Genomic DNA, 20,597 nt, shown 5'->3' on the forward strand with positions numbered 1-20,597 from the left:
GGTGATGAAAGGGGGTGGGGTGGGGGGTGTTACGAGCTATGTCGCAACAATCTAGCATCTTAACAAACACAAGTCACTTTTTTAAACTGCAGTTCAAAAACAAAGAGAAAGCTTTGAATACCTCCATAAAAGAAAACAAGGTTTTTCTTACTCAAGTATTTAAATGGGGGGGGGATGTGGAGAACGGAAGATGATAAAAATAACTTTTGCAAGATTAAGTATCAAAACAGTAAAGGAGGTGTTGAGTAAGATGAGTGGGGTGACTGGGTAAAAGGTTTTAAGCCAAACTTTGATGGAAAAAGGACATTAAAAGAATTTAGTTTCCGTTTCAACAGGTTTGGTTTTTCTAGACGAGCGCTCCAATCAACCTGCAGTAAAGCTGCAGCACACTAAATCCTCAGGCCCGGGACACGCTATCCGTGTGATGCGAGCGGGAGGTATGCGAAACATTTCGATTTTCCTTTTGTCGCACATGGTAACAGGTTACAGCAGCCACATTGCCTACGTGAGATGCCCGTGTTAAGCCCTGTGTCTGCTGTACTCCATCTACAGAATAGACAGGATGCATGTTTTTCACATGTGACGTGCACAGTTTCCAGCAGAACTAGATAGAGAAAATATGTATTCACATGTGTACAATATAACAATTGCAGAGACCTAAAGCAGGCTCTACTTATATCATATCGGGCAATATTTACCAGGTGAAGGGCAGTGCTTTTCCAGTGCAAACTTCCTCTCTTTACCTCTCAGTCTGTGTGTATTGCTCTGATCAAGCGTGAACAAAGTACATACGTGCTCTTTGGTTAAAAGTCGTGACTTTTTCAGACCTCAAACGTTCGATTACTGATGGCCATCATCAAAGGGAAACTCGGTGTGGAAAGATAGGGCTGGCAGTAGCAACCCCGCAGCAGACACACGCGGGCGAGTCACACCAATGACGAAAATAACGAGATAGCTGCCACCTACACGGCATGCAGGCAGTGTGTTCCAGGTGTTAGAATGTGAATGCAACAGGCTTCATTTCACACCAAGCCTTGTTCCTAATATCTCAGCTTTACACACCTGTCACAAAACTTTGCGTTCACACAAGGGCCTGTTCTACTGCCACCCTGTGAGAAGCACAGGGTGACTGTGCGATTCATCACACAGTCATTCTTAGTGTTCAACCACACTCACCAAAGTTAATTTGAGTGTCAGGTTGGTAATCCTTTGGTTGAAATGTATTGATTTTGGTTGGAAGTTGCCTTTGTGACCGGGCCTTTATACCTTTATCAAACCGAGAAAAAAAAACCTTAAGCCAGTTAATAGAAGCTGTTTGACGTCTTTTCAACCAATTCTTGACTTTGGAAAAGGTGTCTGTAGCTTATAAGCTTCCCCAGTCATCCCAGTGCAACAAAAGTAAGGCTACAGTGCACCTCAAACCACAAGTGGGATGTAATTTCTGCTTGGCACTGGAGATATAATGTTATTATAGTCTAAGAAGAATAGACAGCGTGTCTAGTATATTGCTTGATTTCATGCTCTCAAACCTTTCTACCGCTGTCTCATCAGTCCATTTTTACAATCGAAACCATATCCAGGTATTAAACACTGACCGTGTCAAACACCTGCAGCATTTAAATGTTTATTGTTGTGATTTTTTATTTTTGGTTAACTACAATGCTTTAAAAGGGAATTATTTATTTTTAATTTCCTTGTTAAAAATAACTACATAAAATGATGTGCTTATGATTATCACGTATTTACCAAAAGAGACCAATTGTAACATTCCTTTGTAGTGCTACTCCAAATGAGGGACTACTATGTATTATTATACATTTAAGAAGGGAGAAAATTTGTTTGTTGTGTGATGCCAATTTGGCTACATCTCTGTATTCTCATTTTCTTGCATAATTCTCTTTCAAGGGATTAAAATAAAGAGATCTCATGCTGCTATAAAGCAGACTGTTGAATTATCAACTAACAGGTGGTTACAGATTTGTAGGGAAACCTGTGAATCAAAATGTAAATATTTACTAGTTTTTCTTATCTTAACATTGACTCTATATCAAGCAATACTCTTTTCTTTTCTTTTTTTAATATTTATATAGTGCACCCTGCAGTTATTGTAATGGAGCACCTGTGAGGACAGGTTATGTTCAGCTGAGCTTTCAATTTTTATCTTTCCCAATAAACCATAGTCTGTTGTTATGATAGTCACAGGACCCCCGTGGGTGCTCAGTGCCTTGCCCGTTGTGTGGGTCAGTGAAATAGTCAACGCGGTTGTGGCACCGTCCCTGTCGGCAGTTGAACTTTCCCACTGACACAGCGTCACTGATTTTCTCCTCCCTGAACAGGTGAACGCCACACACTTCCTGAGTAATTACACTCATTATCCTCCCTTCTAGCTCCAAAAACTGAGGAGGTAAAGGTATTGAGGTTCGTGATCCAAGTCATAGGCTACAAAATTTAAAATTAGCTAGTTTTATGGCATCCTAAAGATAACATTAGATCTCTTTTTTTTTGTGTGTGCCAAAATCAAGTTATTTGTCCACATAATAGAGCAGATGATATATATGTATAATGCCTGGCATCAGGTATATTTGAAAATTCTACTTCTTTAAATCAGAAAGTCTCACTGACTGACTGACGTCACACACAATTTTAAATTGACGTCTTTCTTTTCTCAGTACAGATACAGTGTTAGTCTCAATGGCACCAACACAGTGGGATTGCTGCAACATAAACATTTGCAGCCAGCTACCTAAAAATATTTACTTATGTCATTCACCATTTTCGTCACCATTTCCCATTAAATGACCAGCGGGGGATACGAAGCTGGCAAAAGGGACTGAAGTGAAGCAATAAATTCCACTTTCTGTCAGTAGCCATGTTACCGTGGCTAATGCCTGACAGCCTTAGGGTCCAGGAGCAAGTCGCGTTACACAAGCACTCTGCCATGGAGCGGGCTGCTTTATCATGCTGTAAGCAGCAGGGACGGAGGGAGCCACAGAGAGGAGTGTGGATTTATATGCTGTACATTGTTATGAGGGAGGTGAGGGTCCTCCCTATATAGGAGGATAAAGAAAGAGAAGGAATGGGAATGTGTATTTCAGTCACATGTGAGATCTGTTACGTTGTTAGTTTGTCCTGCATAGCCCTGCCAACTTTCACTGCTGTTCTGCTTTAATGGTTCTGAATTACACCTTCCTTTTTTTTTTGTATTCATTCAACTGCCTTTTTTTTTTTTTATTATTATTTTGCTTTGATTTTATATTTGCATTTTTCTTTCTGGCTTGTTTGTGTGGTGCTATGAATGTATCTGTGTCTGAGACAGGTATAGAACCACAGAAACGACGTCGAGATCAGAGTGTATCTCAACACATCTCATCAGTTTCTATTCAACGAGCTCTCACAACATTTTTATTGCATTCACAGGAATGAAAAACCTTCACTTATTGGCTCTAATAAAAACAATCATTATGTAACTGTTTCAAGATATACACTCAGATGTATACAAACAAGTATACAGTATAAATGTACATACAACCCTGCCTGGTTGCTTGTTTTGGCATCTGCTATAAAATACCTTATAAGATGTTCTGCCAAGATACAAGGCAGTTAGCCACTGATGGGACAAATGCCACTTCTGGGCACATTCCCTGGTACAGTTTTGTCCAGAAATAGATTTGGATCTCACTCTTGACCCCATCAGAGGAATCACAAACCTTAGCAGTTCAATGAGCACTAAACTATCCTATGGCAAACAAACGACCTCATGGAGAACATATAATGGATACATTTTAGGTTGTCGACACTGTCAGCAGGTTATCAAGTTTTGTTTACTTCAATTTCTTACACCCAGACAGAAAATCTGGTGGAAAATAATGAAGTTTTGTTGCAGCAGTAACCTTTTTAAAACAAATATTTTTATCCAGGATATACTGTATACTGGCACATACTTTTGCCTCGCTGTACTTGATGTTGACACTCCTTGCCTGAGGTATGGAGAGTAAAAGAGTAAACACATTTAAGGTCAATTTAAGAGAAGTTTGTCATTCTACTCAGCAGAATCCATTTGCAATAATCTGCTTGCTAAATCCCACCACCATTGACTACCATGGATGTATGAAGGAAAATTGGATAATGTGTTCCAAGATGGCACCCCATGAACGCCTATAAAAGTTTCTCACTTAACACAAACACCAAAAATTGTCCACCAGGTTTCCTTCGTCATCATCAAACCAATTTCAAATTTTATTGGATCAGTCAGATCCTGATCAAAATGTTTGTGTGGTTTATGAAAAGTATTAACCATTTTAAAACAAATCCTTTTCTAATAATTCTGTACAGTGCAAAAGCTTTCTGGGCCATTTGACAAATGAGAAAGCGGTTTGGAGAATACAATAAATTAAATGAAAACCCTACACAGTTGTCATAAATATGCTGAGAATACATAAAAAAAAAAGTTCTGACAGCTAAAAACACCACAAATATTTTCTGCTGCCATCATCTGTTCACAACACCATAACTACAGCACCAGTACCATCATTCGCAGTTTGATTATGATTAGCCAGGTGGAGAGTTTCATGAAATATACTTGATGAAGGTATGAAGACCGAAACGTCAATGGAGTAAGTACAAGTCATTGGCTGTGTACAGGACGTTTTAGTTCTTTAATAACTTTATGCACCAAAAATAAATCAGAAAATGTATGAAAATATGGATAGGTGCATGGGATCTAAGAGACACAGATGGTGCATTTAAAGCATTTTTTTTTTTTTTTTTTTTTAAATCAACCTGGTTTTGTTTGAGTTTTTTTTTTAAGTGTTATTTATTTTTCAGAACCTATTGTGCAGTATTCCTTTTTTATTTTTACATCCAGGGGAATCATGGGAAAGAAAAAAACATTTTAAACTATTTTAGTAACATTACAATTATAACACTATAAAACATAAAAATTCAAAAGTGGTATTTCAGAAAGGTTTTATGACTAAGCTGATAATGCTGTGATATTTTTGGCCACAATATTTGTAGGATGCAAATCTGATACCAGGAATTCTTAGTTTCATAATATCATGCAAAAAGACTAAAGCTACATGTTCTAGGATCATCATCAGGGGATACATGTAGAAAACATGAACTATGGGCACAGTATTGTTTTTTTGTGGGGCAACCTCAACCCAAGGATTATAATACAATGTTTTTTGGTGCTCACCATTGACAATCATACAAGCGACAAAGATGTAAGATTCAATATATGTTTTGTTGCTTGTCAAAGAGGATGCAGGGCAATTGAATTTGATAAGTGTAATGCTATTTCAAGTAACAGGTTTGGCAGGGGTTGTTTGGGGGTTACCTCTCCCAAACCCAATACAGAGCAAATTCTGATTCAATACCATCCCGGCTCCCACAGTATAAATGTTTAAATCATGAACAAGCTTTTTTTCTTAACCTATAACCAGAAAATAACATAGTTAGCTAATGATATGCTCCTTGGCCTTGGAAGAACTGGAGGTAAACAAGGTATACACCTCAACTAAACACATTTAATCTGTTCCTTACACTTTGGCGCATTTTCTGATTAGCTCTTTGGAAACAGAGTACCCTTCTCACTAGTGCTCTCTATGTCTAAGGCTGGATAGGCCCAATATGTCTCTTTAGACTTGATTCAATTGAAAATAGAATCTAGGTGATTCCCCAAAAAGGATCCAAGTGAATGGCAAGGTGAGGCTTGATCTTTTTTCAACAACAAGGGACTGAACTTGTTCCCATCTATAAAGTGCTGCATATACAGTATATAGGAGAGTCTCTCTAGTCATAGTGTTGCCTTGGTGCCCAAAAGCAATATGCATAATTACTCTCTGATGACAGGCAGAGTCAGAAACTGGTTTGGATCCGGAGTGATATTGTGCCTGGAGCTTCATAGGATTGACTAAGTGGATCACAATTGGCTGAACAATTGCTTGGCATATGTATTGTGCTGGGACAAAAACAACAATAGCTAAGTCAATGAAAGCCCTGTGAGAGGGCTCCTCCTGTGATCATAGAGCTATTATTACAATGTGTATGCATTGATTCTGTCAGTCACAGCTTAATTGTGGTTAATCAACAAACAATAGCATATGGTTTGGCTTTCAGTCCATTTACTCAATGTATTAAGATGCAAGTCTTTTGTTTTTGTGGACTGGATTGTTCCTTGTGTCAGAGGTTAAGACATATTTTGCAACTCCATTTAGCCATGTGGCACATTGGATACCTTTTTTCTTTTTGTCGATAGATTTTGAATACCTTTCCTGGAATTAAAGCTGGCCTGCTTTTTTAAGCCTATATTGGATGTGACACACTTGGAAAGGTTCTCTTCAAAATCTTTTTGTGAGCCCACAACTAACATCTTAGAACTGTCATTGAAAAAAGAGCCTGATCCCATTGTCAGCCCTGCTCTATTATCATCAACACCTGTGTTTTTATTTATTTTTTCCCTACATCTATTCATTTCCCAATTATTCCATCTGTCCTCTCATTTTCTGTCATCATCCTCCCCTTTCTGCATCACCCTCCCCTGCCATTCATTACAGTCCCCTGCCTCGAATACCTGGTGGCAGTCTCTCATCCTCTATTCCATTGGGATAAAGGTAAAGCAACAAAGCACAGCGTGGAGGATGCGATGCTTATCTGTGTGCTCATTCATTCACATTTAATCAACCACAATGTCAGTGACCATCATTCCCAATATCCTGTCATTGGGCTGACAGAACACAGATAATAATTCTGCAGTTTCATGCTCGCTGAAATGAATATTACAAAACAATGCATTTAATTATGCATTTCTTATTTTTACAGTTGTACAGAAACTTGAAAATGACATCAACAAAAAATATCCCAGAGCAATGCTTAAGGACATAAGAACCAAATTTTGTAAGGCCATATTTGAAATATCAAAATAGCCACCTTGAAAATTGTTTACTTTATAATTTGATGACACAAAATACCATTATTTTAGTTTAGTTTTCTAAGGGTCCTGTTTGAAGGACATGGTAAAATACTTTTGTCTCACTTTCCCAAATCTACAACATCCTGAAAAAACAATTCCAGGAAAGCTAACTGATTGGATTGATGCTATTTTGGCTGGCGTGGCCATAAGTATGACAATGTTGTTCCATGGCTTTGGCACAGACTAAAGTCTGGGATGTAATTGAGAACAGATATTAATTGTGTCCAGAGGATGAACCTTAATGCCTCCATGATCACCTGTCTTTGTCTGTCAAGACACAAGCTGAGAAAAGTTGACATCTATTGGACAGATATGGACTTTGGTGATCTTCTGACTTTTCTGCTGGAACTTCAATGAGATTTGAGATTTTGAATTAATTATTTAAATATAAAACACACATTTAAGCCCCGCCTTCATTCTGACAATCCTGTACAGGTCAAATTGTCAATTTGTTAAAATGTTTTGCTTATGACCAAAGACTTGCAAAACTAGAGACATTGCCACCATCCCCAGCTGCCCTATTGGTGTGTTTCATTTGAACGAGGAAGTTGGAATTTTAGATTTCTCGATTGGGAATTTCAAATGATGCAACACCTGAAGCCGAATTTCAGAATTGGAAAGTTGGAAGAACTTCCAACCCGGACCTCAAAATCCAGGACAGCTGCTCTGCACGTCAACAGTATGTGAAAGCTGTAGTAATAGTGTTTATTAGATCATCCGTCTTATTTCTGTCTCATTAAATCAGTCATACACACAGTACTGTCCACGACAGTGTTTGTATGCGGACAGTATAGTGTGATGTTTTTTATCAATTGGTATCGCTAATGATGGCTGGATGTGTTCATCTTCTTTTCTAATTTGTTGTACTGGAGCGTGGTCAACTCCAGTGTGATGTCATTTCCAGCTACAAATTCCTACTTTTGAAGTCGGTCAACATTAGACAAAGACTGTAAGTGCCTTCTATCACCCAACAAACAGCTGTTGTTTTTGTGTTCATCCTAATCACATATGGGCAGGATGATACCTTTAAATTACTCTTTGTGTTTCTTTTCAAGATAACAATAGACTTCCCGTTAAAGGGCTGGTTGTATCTAAATAAGTGGGGCACGCTTCACTGGGAATTGTTCGAACAGTAATAATAACAGTATGACTCAGGTTTTCTGTAAACAGAAAATAGCATCACATAAAACTACTTGTTGATTTTGTCTTTTATCTCAGCATGCAACACAAAGGGAAGAGAACAAATCCTGATATTCAAATATATTTTACAATCACCCATGGCTATTGAAAATACTAATACGAGAGGAAGAGGGAGATGGGAAGCGTTCCATCACAAGCTTCATGTCCTGATTCGGTGTCAGCATTGTTAGGGAGCCAGTGTCTGTACGAGTCTTCATTATCAGCGAGTAGAGAGCAACCGGTCCCACAATAATCACACAGGCATCAATGCTGGTTGGAATTGCTAAATGATTTACAGCCCTCCCTGCGTATGATAAAGCCTTCCTCTAATGTTATGCTATTCGGGTCTCCTGGGATTGTATTAGGTATTGAAAATGTCAAATGAGAGCGAATGGCCATAACTAAAGCTAATTAGCAAGGCCATTTATTACTACTAGATGTGTGTATGTGTGTTACTGTGATTGTGATTGTGCTGAATAGGGAATCTTGCTTTGCAGTGCATCTCCTTATGCAGTCTGTAGTATGCTGCCCTGTTGGGGTATATGTGCCACAACAAATTTCTGGAGTGGAATATCCTGGAGTTAAATAAAACAGAGTGAAATAGTTCAGATTTGGGAGAATATTTTCTAAGTTAAACTACAGCTTGTGTTCAGGGATACTCTTTGTCAGAGTAATATTTTGGTGTTCATTCGCTTGGTGTTGAGGAGCATGATTCAACACAACTCCTGGAGTTCACTGTGCAGGTTTGTCGCCATAATAGCATTTCCCAGGATGCCTTAGTTGTTTCTTTGTAACTTTTAAGAATAAAGCAACAAAATTAAATCTAAGCGATCGGCAAAAGTAACTTTTACTTTTGTTAAAGCATGCAATTTCCGAACATTTCAATGAAGAAATAATGATACATAAAATGGGGCAATGATTAAAAACCGTAAGTGAACAAGGTAGGACCATGATATATATAACTTATCACAGTCTCATTTGATTTCTAATTAGCTTGTAGCTCCTAACACAATCCAAGTATTCAAGCTGCATTGTCCCTACTCACACTGCATGTAATCACACTGCATTTTGTTTTGGAAATATAAATTTATGAAAAATATGTTGTTATCTCTACCTTAATGTTTGATACAATTTTAACTCAGTAACTGTCAAATAATACACATTTTGAAGTGTTGACTGTTAATATTGTGAAAGGGTTTATATTAAAGCAACTCAAGGTAAAAGTTACATTTTACTCTGGGAGTAGTGTTTTAACTCTCACTAGAGTTCAGCTCAACTCCTAAAAAAGGGTTAAAAGATCAACTCCAAGAAAAGAGTTACATTCCCTTTGCTTGAGAGTGTATTCAATGGTCTCACATGTACACTCAAACAGAGTTGATTCCAACTCCCAGAGAGTTTATTCCAAAGACCAGAAGAATGTAAATACTGCACAACTGTATGTTGTGTTTAGGAGACGACAAAGCGACTTACAATGGAAGATGACTTGACTGGTGCAATGATTGGGTGGCCCCGTTCTCTGTCCTCTTCTTCTCTCTTGGAAAACCAACTCAGATTGGGGTCATGATGATGTTATAGCACACGACTGTAAGACAGACCTGCCAAAAGTAAAATGGTCACATCAAGGGTGCTTAGTGATTACTTTTTTTCTTTTGATATTGCTTTGCATGAAAGGCAAACAACCTGATATTGACATGTGGCATAACTTTCCTCCTGACCGATCCCCCTTGACCATCAATCACCAGGATGGCCCATTCATCAAGTGGCCCCACTGGTCCGGCCCCCTTGTGACACACAAACGTTTTTCCAATTTAAAATCTGATATTGATGGAGCACTGCGTCCTGCCGCAGTCTCTTTGAGCTTTGCCGGGGCCGGTATTCTTATCCATATGCTCACTCACAAGCCTCTGTCATAATTCAAAGCGTGCCATTTTCACATATGGGTTCAAAGAGACCATCTTCTACTGACTCTGAAAAAAGGAACAGAGTTTTTTACAAAATGATTGACCAAACTTGGGTCTGTTTTTTAATGCTTTCTATTGTCACTGTGGTCAAGCCATGAATGAAGGGTTGGAGTTGAGTATACAGTGCCGTCAAATCCCCAAATTATCCTTTGAGCAAACTTTTGACATTTGGGAACAACACATTTACATTTACATACATGCCACTGTTCATGATAATCAATCCATGTTGGGAGGATGAGTTATTCTGTTTTGTCGAAATGCATCAGTATAGAGAGACAAATCAAACCTGCCAACATCATTTTCAGTCAGCACAAAAGCTGTGTTTACAACAGCTCTGAGCAGTTGTTACTGTTCATGATGATCAAAGAGGTAAAGTGATTTCAACAGCCTGTACATTTACGTGAATTACCCTTGCTACTATTTTTATGGACATTTTATGTTGTGCTTTTTCATTGATGTAGAAAAAGGGATAGGGAGCTACTGTTTGTAAGAGGAAAATTAATTTATTTTGAATCTCATTTACAAACTTGTCAGTGGTAGTCATTGCAGTTGTGGACAGTCATTCAAAGTGAGGTCTGCAGACGTCTGTTTTGTATTGGTTTTTTTTTCTTAATGTTGTGACCTTTCATACAAGAAATGCAGCTCAAAGTGCTTCACAGCAAGATCATTACATGCAGTGTTTGATATAAAACCAGATTTAAAGGAACATTTAAAAATATAGAAAAGAAATGAGATGCATAAGAACAGATGAAATGCATAAAATTAAACTCAAATAGAGTTAAAATATAAGATAAGCAATATCAATTTTAAAGGCACGGTAGTTCAAATGCAGGCAGGTGCAAGAGAGCTTTAAGAGTAGCTAGTTAAAGGCTAATGTAAAGAGATATGTTTTGAGCTTTCTATTAAAAGTATTAACTGATCTAGCTTCCCTGATATCTACAGGTAGTTTGTTCCACAATTTTGGAGCGTCGTTGACAAAACCTGAATCCCCAATTTTCTTTCGGCTGTTGCTGGGAACCTCCAATAAACCAGCAGCAGATGATCTCAATGTTCTTGAAGGCACATAGTTCACCAGAGAGTTAGCGATGTAACTTGGTCCAAGCCCATTAAGAACTTTGTATGTGAGGAGGAGGACCTTAAAGTCAATCCTGTGTCTTATAGGCAGCCAGTTCAGAGCACCCAGAACTGGACTGATGTGTTCTCTTTTCTTAGTTCTGGTTAATACTCGAGCTGCAGAGTTTTAGATGAGCTGAAGTCTATCTGTAGTTTTCTTTGGTAGGCCAGTAAAAGGTGCATTACAGCAGTCCAATCGGCAGGAAATGAAGGCATTAATCAACTTTTCGGCACTGTGGCTATGTTTCTAAGGTGGAAAAAAAACGTTTTTGTCACTTTGTTAATGTGGGCTTTGAAACTTAGATCCGAGTCTAAGATTACATCAAGACTTGTTACCTTTGATCTTATTCATGGAGTTAGTTGCTCCAGATCATTTTCTACGATTTCTCTTTTTGTTTTGGGGCCGACTAGGAGAATTTCTGTTTTATCCTCGTTTAATTTTAGTAAATTATTGCTCATCCATTTATTTAATGCTAAAAGACATTCAATGATGGATCGCATAACTTAAAAAACACTGTTGGTATTTGATATAGGAAGTGGAGGAGTTACACCCAGTGACAGTCTTACAAAGCTCAGTTAATGTGATGGAGGTACCAATTTTTTCCATTGTTGCATCTGTGTTACAAAGAGTTTGTCTGTTTGGCTCAGAAGAACAGTGCTAGTTCTTTACATTTTGATGCCAAGATCTGCAGGGGGGGCAACGCTAGTGTTGAGTAGCTTGCTCAATAGTGGAGAACAATATTCTTGAGTTCCCAGCATTCTCTGTAATAGTCTTAGAAAAGTAATTATTTATTTGCTTTGTTACAGGAAGTCATGGCTTCTTTGTATATATCACAGTGAACTGTGAGTCCAGTTTTCCTCCACTTTCTTTCAGCTGCCCGACAACTTCTCTTGTTCTCTTTCTTACTGTCATTGTTTAACCACGGGGAGATTCGACCCGTCGACTTATTCTGACCTTTAAAAGGAGCAACTATCTAAAACAGATGTGTTATTGAGGTGTTCAACCATGTCATTTAGAGAGCGCTCATGATTGTATGGCTCAATTGAGCATAAACAGGGTCAGAGTTGGACAGCTATATTCCTTGACTGATTACTATGGGCTTCTGTTTAAGGATATGCTTCTTTCATACTGTCACCTAGCCGACGGGACTTTCCAACTGCTCGGGACCTGCCAAGGGACAGTGTCATGTGGTGGTGTTTACAAGGACCCAAATGCAAGCTCACAGACTTAGGTATAAGTTCCAAAGTACAGTCTTCATTGCAATAAAAAAACAAACAAACCAAAAAGGTGGCACCTATCGCGTCCACTTGCTTCCAGTCGGGAGGGCAACTCGACCGACAGATCCAGGGGGACACGGCTGGCAGGGCAGCCGGCAGACCAGCGGAAGGGACGGCGTCAACAATCCTCCGAGTCGGGGGGGCAACTCCACCGACTGGTGACTTTGACAGGGAGATCCGCAGGAGGCACAGAGGCCGGAGGAACGGGAACGGGAACAGGACTGACAGAGAGCTGACGGAGAGCAGACGGAGAGCAGACGGAGGACGGACGGGTGACTAACAAAAATGAACCAACAACCAGAGGAGTGCAAGGGCAGGGTACATATAGTCTGGGGAGGTGATCAGGGAGATGCAGCACACCTGCAGGTGGTGATCAGGGGTGAGTGGCTGCATCTGCTGGGACTGGTGAGGGGCGTGGCCACAGACAAGCAGACAGGGGACTGAGGGGACACAGGAGGAGAGGTGATCAGGGGCAAAACAGAGGAAAAACCGGACTCCTGACAGACAGTTAACCAGGGCTAGAACACATGGGGTGTTAAGCTAACACAGCTGGGTTGTTTTCCGTGGTAAGCCTCCAATTATGCAAAAAGTCTACATATATTATGAATAAAAAAATGTAAATACTCCTTTTTTTCTGTATCTCTTGGCTGGGCCTTGATTCATGGCTGTCAGTAAACCAACAGCAGCAGCTTCTGTGACATTACTTTAAAACCATCAAATGATAGGTGCTTGGTGGTGATTGGGTTTGACAAGCCCATCCAGCAAATATCATAGGCACACAAAAGATCAGCACTACACATCTCAGAGCTCTCTCAGGCCTCCCAACTCTCACGGCTACTCATTCCTCTGTGCATGATGACATCAAAGTAAAGAGCACTGTGTCGAGATCAAACAAGCTGGGAAATCAGTGAAGCAAAGAGGGAAGTGTTCTGATGTATTTACTGACAAGAGCTTATGAGGGTTATCACTTATAAGGGGATCCTGAAAAGAGCCAGTTGCCTCAGTGGTTTTGGTCTGCTAGACACGTCAAGTAAATACAGCACTAAATTGGCTTGGGATAAATAAATTTGTTATGTCCACAATTTTTTTTAAATTGTATAAAATGCCAACTTAATGAAAACATTACTATAGCCTGCAAAGAGCACTGCATTGCACTTCCATAACACTGTCGGACTGACAATGTACAGTTTACGAAAGAACCAGAACTAGTGTTAGTCTTTTTCATTCCAATCATTCTTCTTCCTTATAAAAAAAAACAAAAACTGATCCTACATTACCTGCAATGCAATTTGACAGCTGACAGTTCAGTCAGAACTTCAGGTGTTTTATTGAGCCTCGAGCCTCAAGTAACAATGAGGAGAGCGCTATAGAGGTCTGGTGAGGTCACTTCTTCTCCTCTACTTCTTTTTTGTTATTGTCAAACTTGCGAACACCAGACTGACTCAAGTAAACTCACTTGGGGCCATTTATTAAACTTTAAGAGGCTCCCCATACATTTACAAAAGACGTTGTACAATTTTGTTCACATGTTGTAGCCCTCAAGACTTGTCAATCTAAGGAAAATACACAAAATGCAATACATTTTCATTTCAGTTAAATTATGTGTGTCTGTGTGTCAGTATTTATGAATGCAGCTGCATTAATGAGCTCTCGGTCATCGTTACAGTTAAGATCTATTGTCACAATAATCAGTGTCGAACTCAATGAGCGGGCCAACCATTGTTTATGAACAGCCTGGGTTTAATAAAATGTATAAATAATGCCATGATTGGAAAATAATTTTAGAGTACTACCTTTTAAATATAATTTTAATATCACTGGAGCAAGGTTTGTGCTACCGGGGTCTCTCCTGGACACAGATGCTCAGTCGTACGTTCGGGTGTAAAATGCTTTTATTTGCCCTGACCACACACCAATGTCTCCGTGCAACCACTCCTCCCCAGCCTCTTTCTCCCTGCTCCCTTTATAGGGGAGAGCTCATCAGTTCCTATTTGGCTCAGCTGTGCTCATTACACCTTCCCGGCACCGTTCCCTGAACCACTCCTCCCACTCTCTACCCCCTGCAGCTGAGCTAACCACACCCCGCCACCACAATCACTATTCTTGGGATTTATCTATCTGACAACTTAAGGAGAATGAGATCAACCAAAAAACATGTGTGGATAGATGGTAGTAGGAAAATGAGCACACCGTGACAAGGAGAGAAGTAAAAATGCAACTTGTCAAGTAACAATGTAATATAAAACTGTGTAAATCTATGGTTTCACAGCAAAATGTGTGCAACGACACTGCAGACTGGAGTCTGCTGATTGTGACAACCATAAATTAAGATGTGACGGCTGGCTCAAATGAATGGATCTAATGTGGGTGTTCAGTAGACCCACGTCAGACATACGTCTTATGAAATGGTGCTTTGAAATCTCACATGATGAATCAAAAATACCCCTTTCTGTATCGTATGCAAGTCAATACTGCAACCACTGTCATGTTGTGCAGTCATTCGACATTTCCACAGGTTTTTATGGCTCCCTGCAGGCAACAGCCTTGGCCGGGGGCTTTATGTTTTTCGGTTGTTCGTCTGTACGAGCCTTTCTCTTGAGTGCGATATCTCAGTAGTGCCTTGAAGGAACTTCTTTAAATTTGGTCCAAACTTTCACTAGGACACAAGTAATTGGTGATCAAATTGTGACTAAAAGTTTTTTATATATGTGGCCATAACTTAAGAATGAATTTGCCAATTATGACAAAATTCCACACCATATTTCTAAAATGATAAAATTAAGACATTTTATGTCCATAATGCCAAAGGTCAAATATACTGTGACATCATGATATTTACCTAAATACTTTTTTGTCCATTATTGAACACTATTACTCAGGAACTGAAGGGAGATAGTGACCATATTTCACATTTGGTCAAGGAATTTGACTGTTTTTTGTTTCTTCCAATTAATTTAAACACTAGTACGGCACATGAATGTAAATTGTAACTTATCTGATTGGCAAAAGCATACAGCCAAGAGGCAGTAATTAAAGTATTTCTGTTACATGACATGAAGTATGTAAACAGCAATCAATGTTTATGCTACACATAGTTTTTGCTGGTTGAAAATGGCAAAGCAGTATATTTTTTACAGACAAGAAGGTTGGACTAAAGCCAAGCCCTAAGATCGTCTTTCTGAAGCTTCCATTGGACAGCAGCCTTAATGGACAGCCAACATTCCACCTCTAAGTGGTTTGACATCTTGCTGCCATAAATAAACACTAACGGGGATGCTCTATTAGGCTAAACAAGGCTCTGTGTGTCCCTCCAAAGCCAGGAAGCGGACTCCTAATGGTTCACTAATGCCTTTATTGGATTACTCCAACATCTCCTATTCCAGTGTGTCACAACTACAGCATTCTGCTGGATTTGATGGAATGGAGATGGCCTGGGTGGGATTGATATTACTCAGGCCCAAGATGTCTGCAATTAGGAATATTTCCAGCTCAACATTATACTCATGACGGATTACCAAATACTTTTTTTTGCCAACAGACACAGTGGATCTTTTCTATAGTCTGGGATGATTTCTTAATACACTTTTGCTTTTCGACTTGTCAACATGTGGTCATAAGATTTACATGGCTCTCCCTGCACTGCTGCTTAATATGTCAAATGAATGAGAGCAAGGAACTGGAAATCACTTACCGCTTTCATAATGTCAAATTTGACTAATAGTGGACACAGAGAGAGATAATTAAATAAAAATGCCTCATATAACATTGATTTTCATTAAATCTTGTGCATTTCCAGAGATAAAAGACTATTATGATTTCCCCATTATTTACATTGCCCTGGAGGTTGAAAATTCTAACCTGCAGACTATGGAAGCAATTACTGCACAAATATCGCAGATGGTGCAACAAACAAAGCACTTAAGAAAATGTTTTTTCCATTAGACAGACACTTTGGTCTCTACAAAGACCTTCTTCTGTGTCATCCCCTTTGACATTGTGCACGCAAATGCGTACATGCATTTGTGTCCATACATGTGGGATTTTGCATGTGTGCATGCATATTCTTAGTGTGCTATTAGTGACCTTCTCCCTGGTGTTTATAAAAAAGTAATGTGTCAAAGCTCTCAAACAGCTTTCAAAGGCAGGTTTGCTGATGACCAAGCAGGTATGGGCCATAAGTTTCTGGCACAGTGCACACATGAACACTTACACACACACACACACACACACACACACACACACACACACACACACACACACACACACACACACACACACACACATACACACACACACTTTGCATTTTACTGTTCTCATCTTGCATGCTTAATGTCCTGGTAATGGATCTTTCGAGCGACCAGTTGAGTAGGCCTCTCACACCCAGAGGAGTTTGTTAGTGGTGCTAATGACAATGCTGATGGGGGCAGTTGCCTTCAGTATCTACTCATCTCCTCTCATAAATCTTCCCCATGCTAAATACAGCCGCCATTCACTCATCTCTTCATATCGGCACTCAACTCTTTGAAGAAGCGGGGTATATATCACCTTCAGCAGCAGAACTTTTCTCTCTCCATAATTGCTCCCTAATTCTCCACGGGGTCTTTACAGCCACTTAACCAGATGTTCATGTATTTGATGACCTTATTTTCTCAAGTCTGAGCAAGATGATGCTCTGTCACCTGGCTGTTCCCCATGCATACGATGAAATCATATTGAAACCCCGCCTGTGGAACATAAATGCACTAATGCATACATAACTGACTCTTCATATCAAACACATTACTAAATTAGAAGTCATTACAGTCAATTTGATTTTTTTTTTTGCTTTCAGTTTTATTTCACATAGGCCTTCTAATGGGTTCTGTAGTTTTGACCACTGCTCCCTGTGGAGCACAAATTTGCATTTTCTTTTGCATGGCCAGCGATTATGGAGCCACCCACCCAGCCTGGTAGAGGCTGTGTAAATCACAGCTGTTATGCTCTGATCTACCATCCACTTTGGAACAAATGGCTTGTGTTTTTTGTGACCCAAGGCCATAGGCTTTCCTCATAACGTGATGTCAAAGTGAGTGCAAGTATTTGACTAATTTCCCCTCAGTCTAGGAAAATGAGAAGGCAAAGGCAATGTAAGGTACTGTAGAATAATGGTTACATTATGTAAGCAGTAGACCTATAAGTGCAGAGGGAGCCTTCTAACTTGCTCAGCAGGGTTAAGTGGATACGCGTATTCAGCCTGTTAAGAGAGTGCCACCTGTACTCAAAAAACTATGGTTACTATGCATAACCTTTGTTTGATAGTGTGTTCCACTACATTATAATGCTAAGTGCCCACAGGTGTGCTAACAGCTCTCTGATGTTGCTTAAGTACAGTGGCTAAATGCTGAGATCAGCATGTTAACACTTGTGGTTACTGGGAATGGCAGTAGTGTTGCAGGTGTTGGATCATATAACTAAGTGTTTAACTCAAACAAACTCTGAGCAGATGATGGCTAGATGAAATATCAGGCATAAAAGTTTTTGCAGTTTATCCTCTGGAGATCAATAATATTTGTACCACATTTAACAGCAATCCTATTGTTGAGATATTTCAACCAAAAAAAAAAAAAAGGCAACCTCACGGTGGCGATAAAGTCCTTAAAGTCTATCAAATAAGGTCTTGAATATTGTGCCAGTCCATGTGATACAAAACAAAACAAACAACAAAAAAAATGTATCCACCTTTAAACATGTTTTTTTGATTGACCGTTACCATTAATTGATAATCAAAACTGAGTAGTATATATAGGTAAGCGTACATAACATACTGTGCCCATCTGTAGCTGAAATAATTATTTCTGGGAAATAGCCCAATCTGAGCTACAGTGAGGAAACAGCACATTTTCACTACTGGGTTGCAACTCTTCTCCACAGTTTACACCACCATTACAATGGAGCGGACGGTCCTCTTGACAGCAGTTGTTACTTTTCTCGGTATCCCTTCGCAGGTGCACTGAAACGACTTCAGAGATGTTAAATGTCACGCATGTTGTTCCCAAAAGTCAATAATGTTCTCTCACAACAAGGTCACATTACAGGGAATCAGAATTGTAATTTGAATGTTGGCACTGTGATAAATCCCTGTCTCTTTAACAAAGCAGATTATCACTCAACGCTTCACACAATACTTTATTACACATCAAGACGTGACCAAGGGTACAAATATGCCCTTTGCGTCAGTACAACACCAAGTGGATGATGATGGAAATGAGCACTGCGTCTGACACTGTTTGCTACCGTTTCCAACAGTGTCAGTTCAATACAGGGCGGGTAATGATTGATCCAGTACTTGTACAATATAACTGATTATTTAACCACCTTCTTTCAGATGATTCTGTTATATTTATTGTTGCACAATCATGTTGTTTTATCTCGACTGTGCTTTGGAGGGTGTTGAAAAGCCTTGTAGTGGAATTGTTAAAGCCTAATGATTTTCTTGGGTAATAGCAAGAAAGGTGATGTCGAGGGCAGTGTCAAGAATGCCAACAATCTATTTATCAATGTGCTTTGTTGCATTTATTGCATCATTTTCTTCAATAAATACACTATTTGATCCTCATTATATTGCTACTTCTATAGCACTGTGAAGATCTGAGTTAGCCTGGCTACGCCGACTATCTTTCCAATCTTGGTGACTGGAAAGAAAATGCTGAATGTTCAGCACTCAGCTCTCATCAAGCTGCAGTGTTCATTAAAACAATTTAATAAATATGCTATACTCAGGAAAAAACACTTTGGTAGACATGGGCCTTAGTTATTTTCAGCGGTGGCAGAGTGTTGGACAGTTTCAGAGCATGCTGATTGGTTAAATTTAATCCGAGGTCTACGCCCAGTAGGATGGAACGACTGCAAACCTTTCCCTATGAAGCGTTGACAGACCTATATTGACGCTGTGAATTTGGGTCTTGTTCGGATCAGGCTAGATTTGAGTGTGGTCATCCAAACTAAAGATTCATTCTCCAGTCTAGCAGCCGCTATTGCCTACAAATCTATACCTTAATTTACCTTAATATAGTAAAAAAGTACCAAAACCATTTTTTGCCCTGGGTAGTAAAGAGGCACAGGGTGGACCACTCATTCACCACAGGACGATGTTTAGAGGTACAGTGAGTTATTTCTGAGAAAGTGAGTTTGCATAAGGGAAAGAGGGCAAAAAGGACCAGTGTCAAAGTATCCGGTACCCTGAGGTCTTCCGCAGACTTCAGGGTAAGGTTGTCCTAAATAACTGACAGTAGACTGATGGATGTACAACAAAAGCCGGGCCTATTATTGGACACAAGGTGACTTTTGCGGGGCTATTTTCTAGTTCTCTACACAGGTGTATTGTCCTATCTGGTTCAACCGGTGGATTGAGGAAATGAAACCTCCGAGAGGTATTTTCAAAAATGCTTCAAATAAATGATAAGCACTGAAGCTGCTTAAAAAAAAGGAGATGAAAGAAAATAAATCAACTAGTCAGGATAGGTTCTTCAGAACACTCAGCAGTATGCTCCATTGAAACACTGTGAGCACTGAGTTATTACTTCTCAAGGGCTGAAATGCACGACAAAAAAAGCTGTCAGTTTGAACTTTGTTGCTCATTATGCATCGTAAGCACACTGAGTCCTAAATAACTCATAAAAAGCTTGACATCCATGTTTCTCTGCAAAACAGCAGTCAGCAACCAATTGGATGTAATCACTCATTATGTTTAGCTCAACCTTTTCAAATACAAAGACACTAAAGCACTGGGAAAAAGTATCTAAATAGGAAAGTATCAATCAGTAAACTCTCCTAACCTTAAACCTCCACAGAGACATGTTAAAGGTTTCTGTACAGAGACAGAAACCTTTAACATGTTCTATTTCTTTATTTTAACAAACCTGTGAGCTTTTCCTCATGATTGGCCGATTGATCTCTACGCACCAACTCTCATACGCTCTGTTCCTCTTTACTGTATGTGTGGTAAATATCCATCATCATTTCACAGTGTCTAAATTTTCCCATTTTATTTGCTCTAATCCCTCGCAGCAGGTCAAGAGAGGAGAGAGGAGCAGAGGGAGAGTTGAGGGAGAATA

This window comes from Embiotoca jacksoni, unplaced genomic scaffold (genome assembly GCF_022577435.1).
Source record: "Embiotoca jacksoni isolate LCO1_2020_lvr unplaced genomic scaffold, fEmbJac1.0.p SCAF_2, whole genome shotgun sequence".
NCBI classification, from domain to species: Eukaryota; Metazoa; Chordata; class Actinopteri; family Embiotocidae; genus Embiotoca; species Embiotoca jacksoni.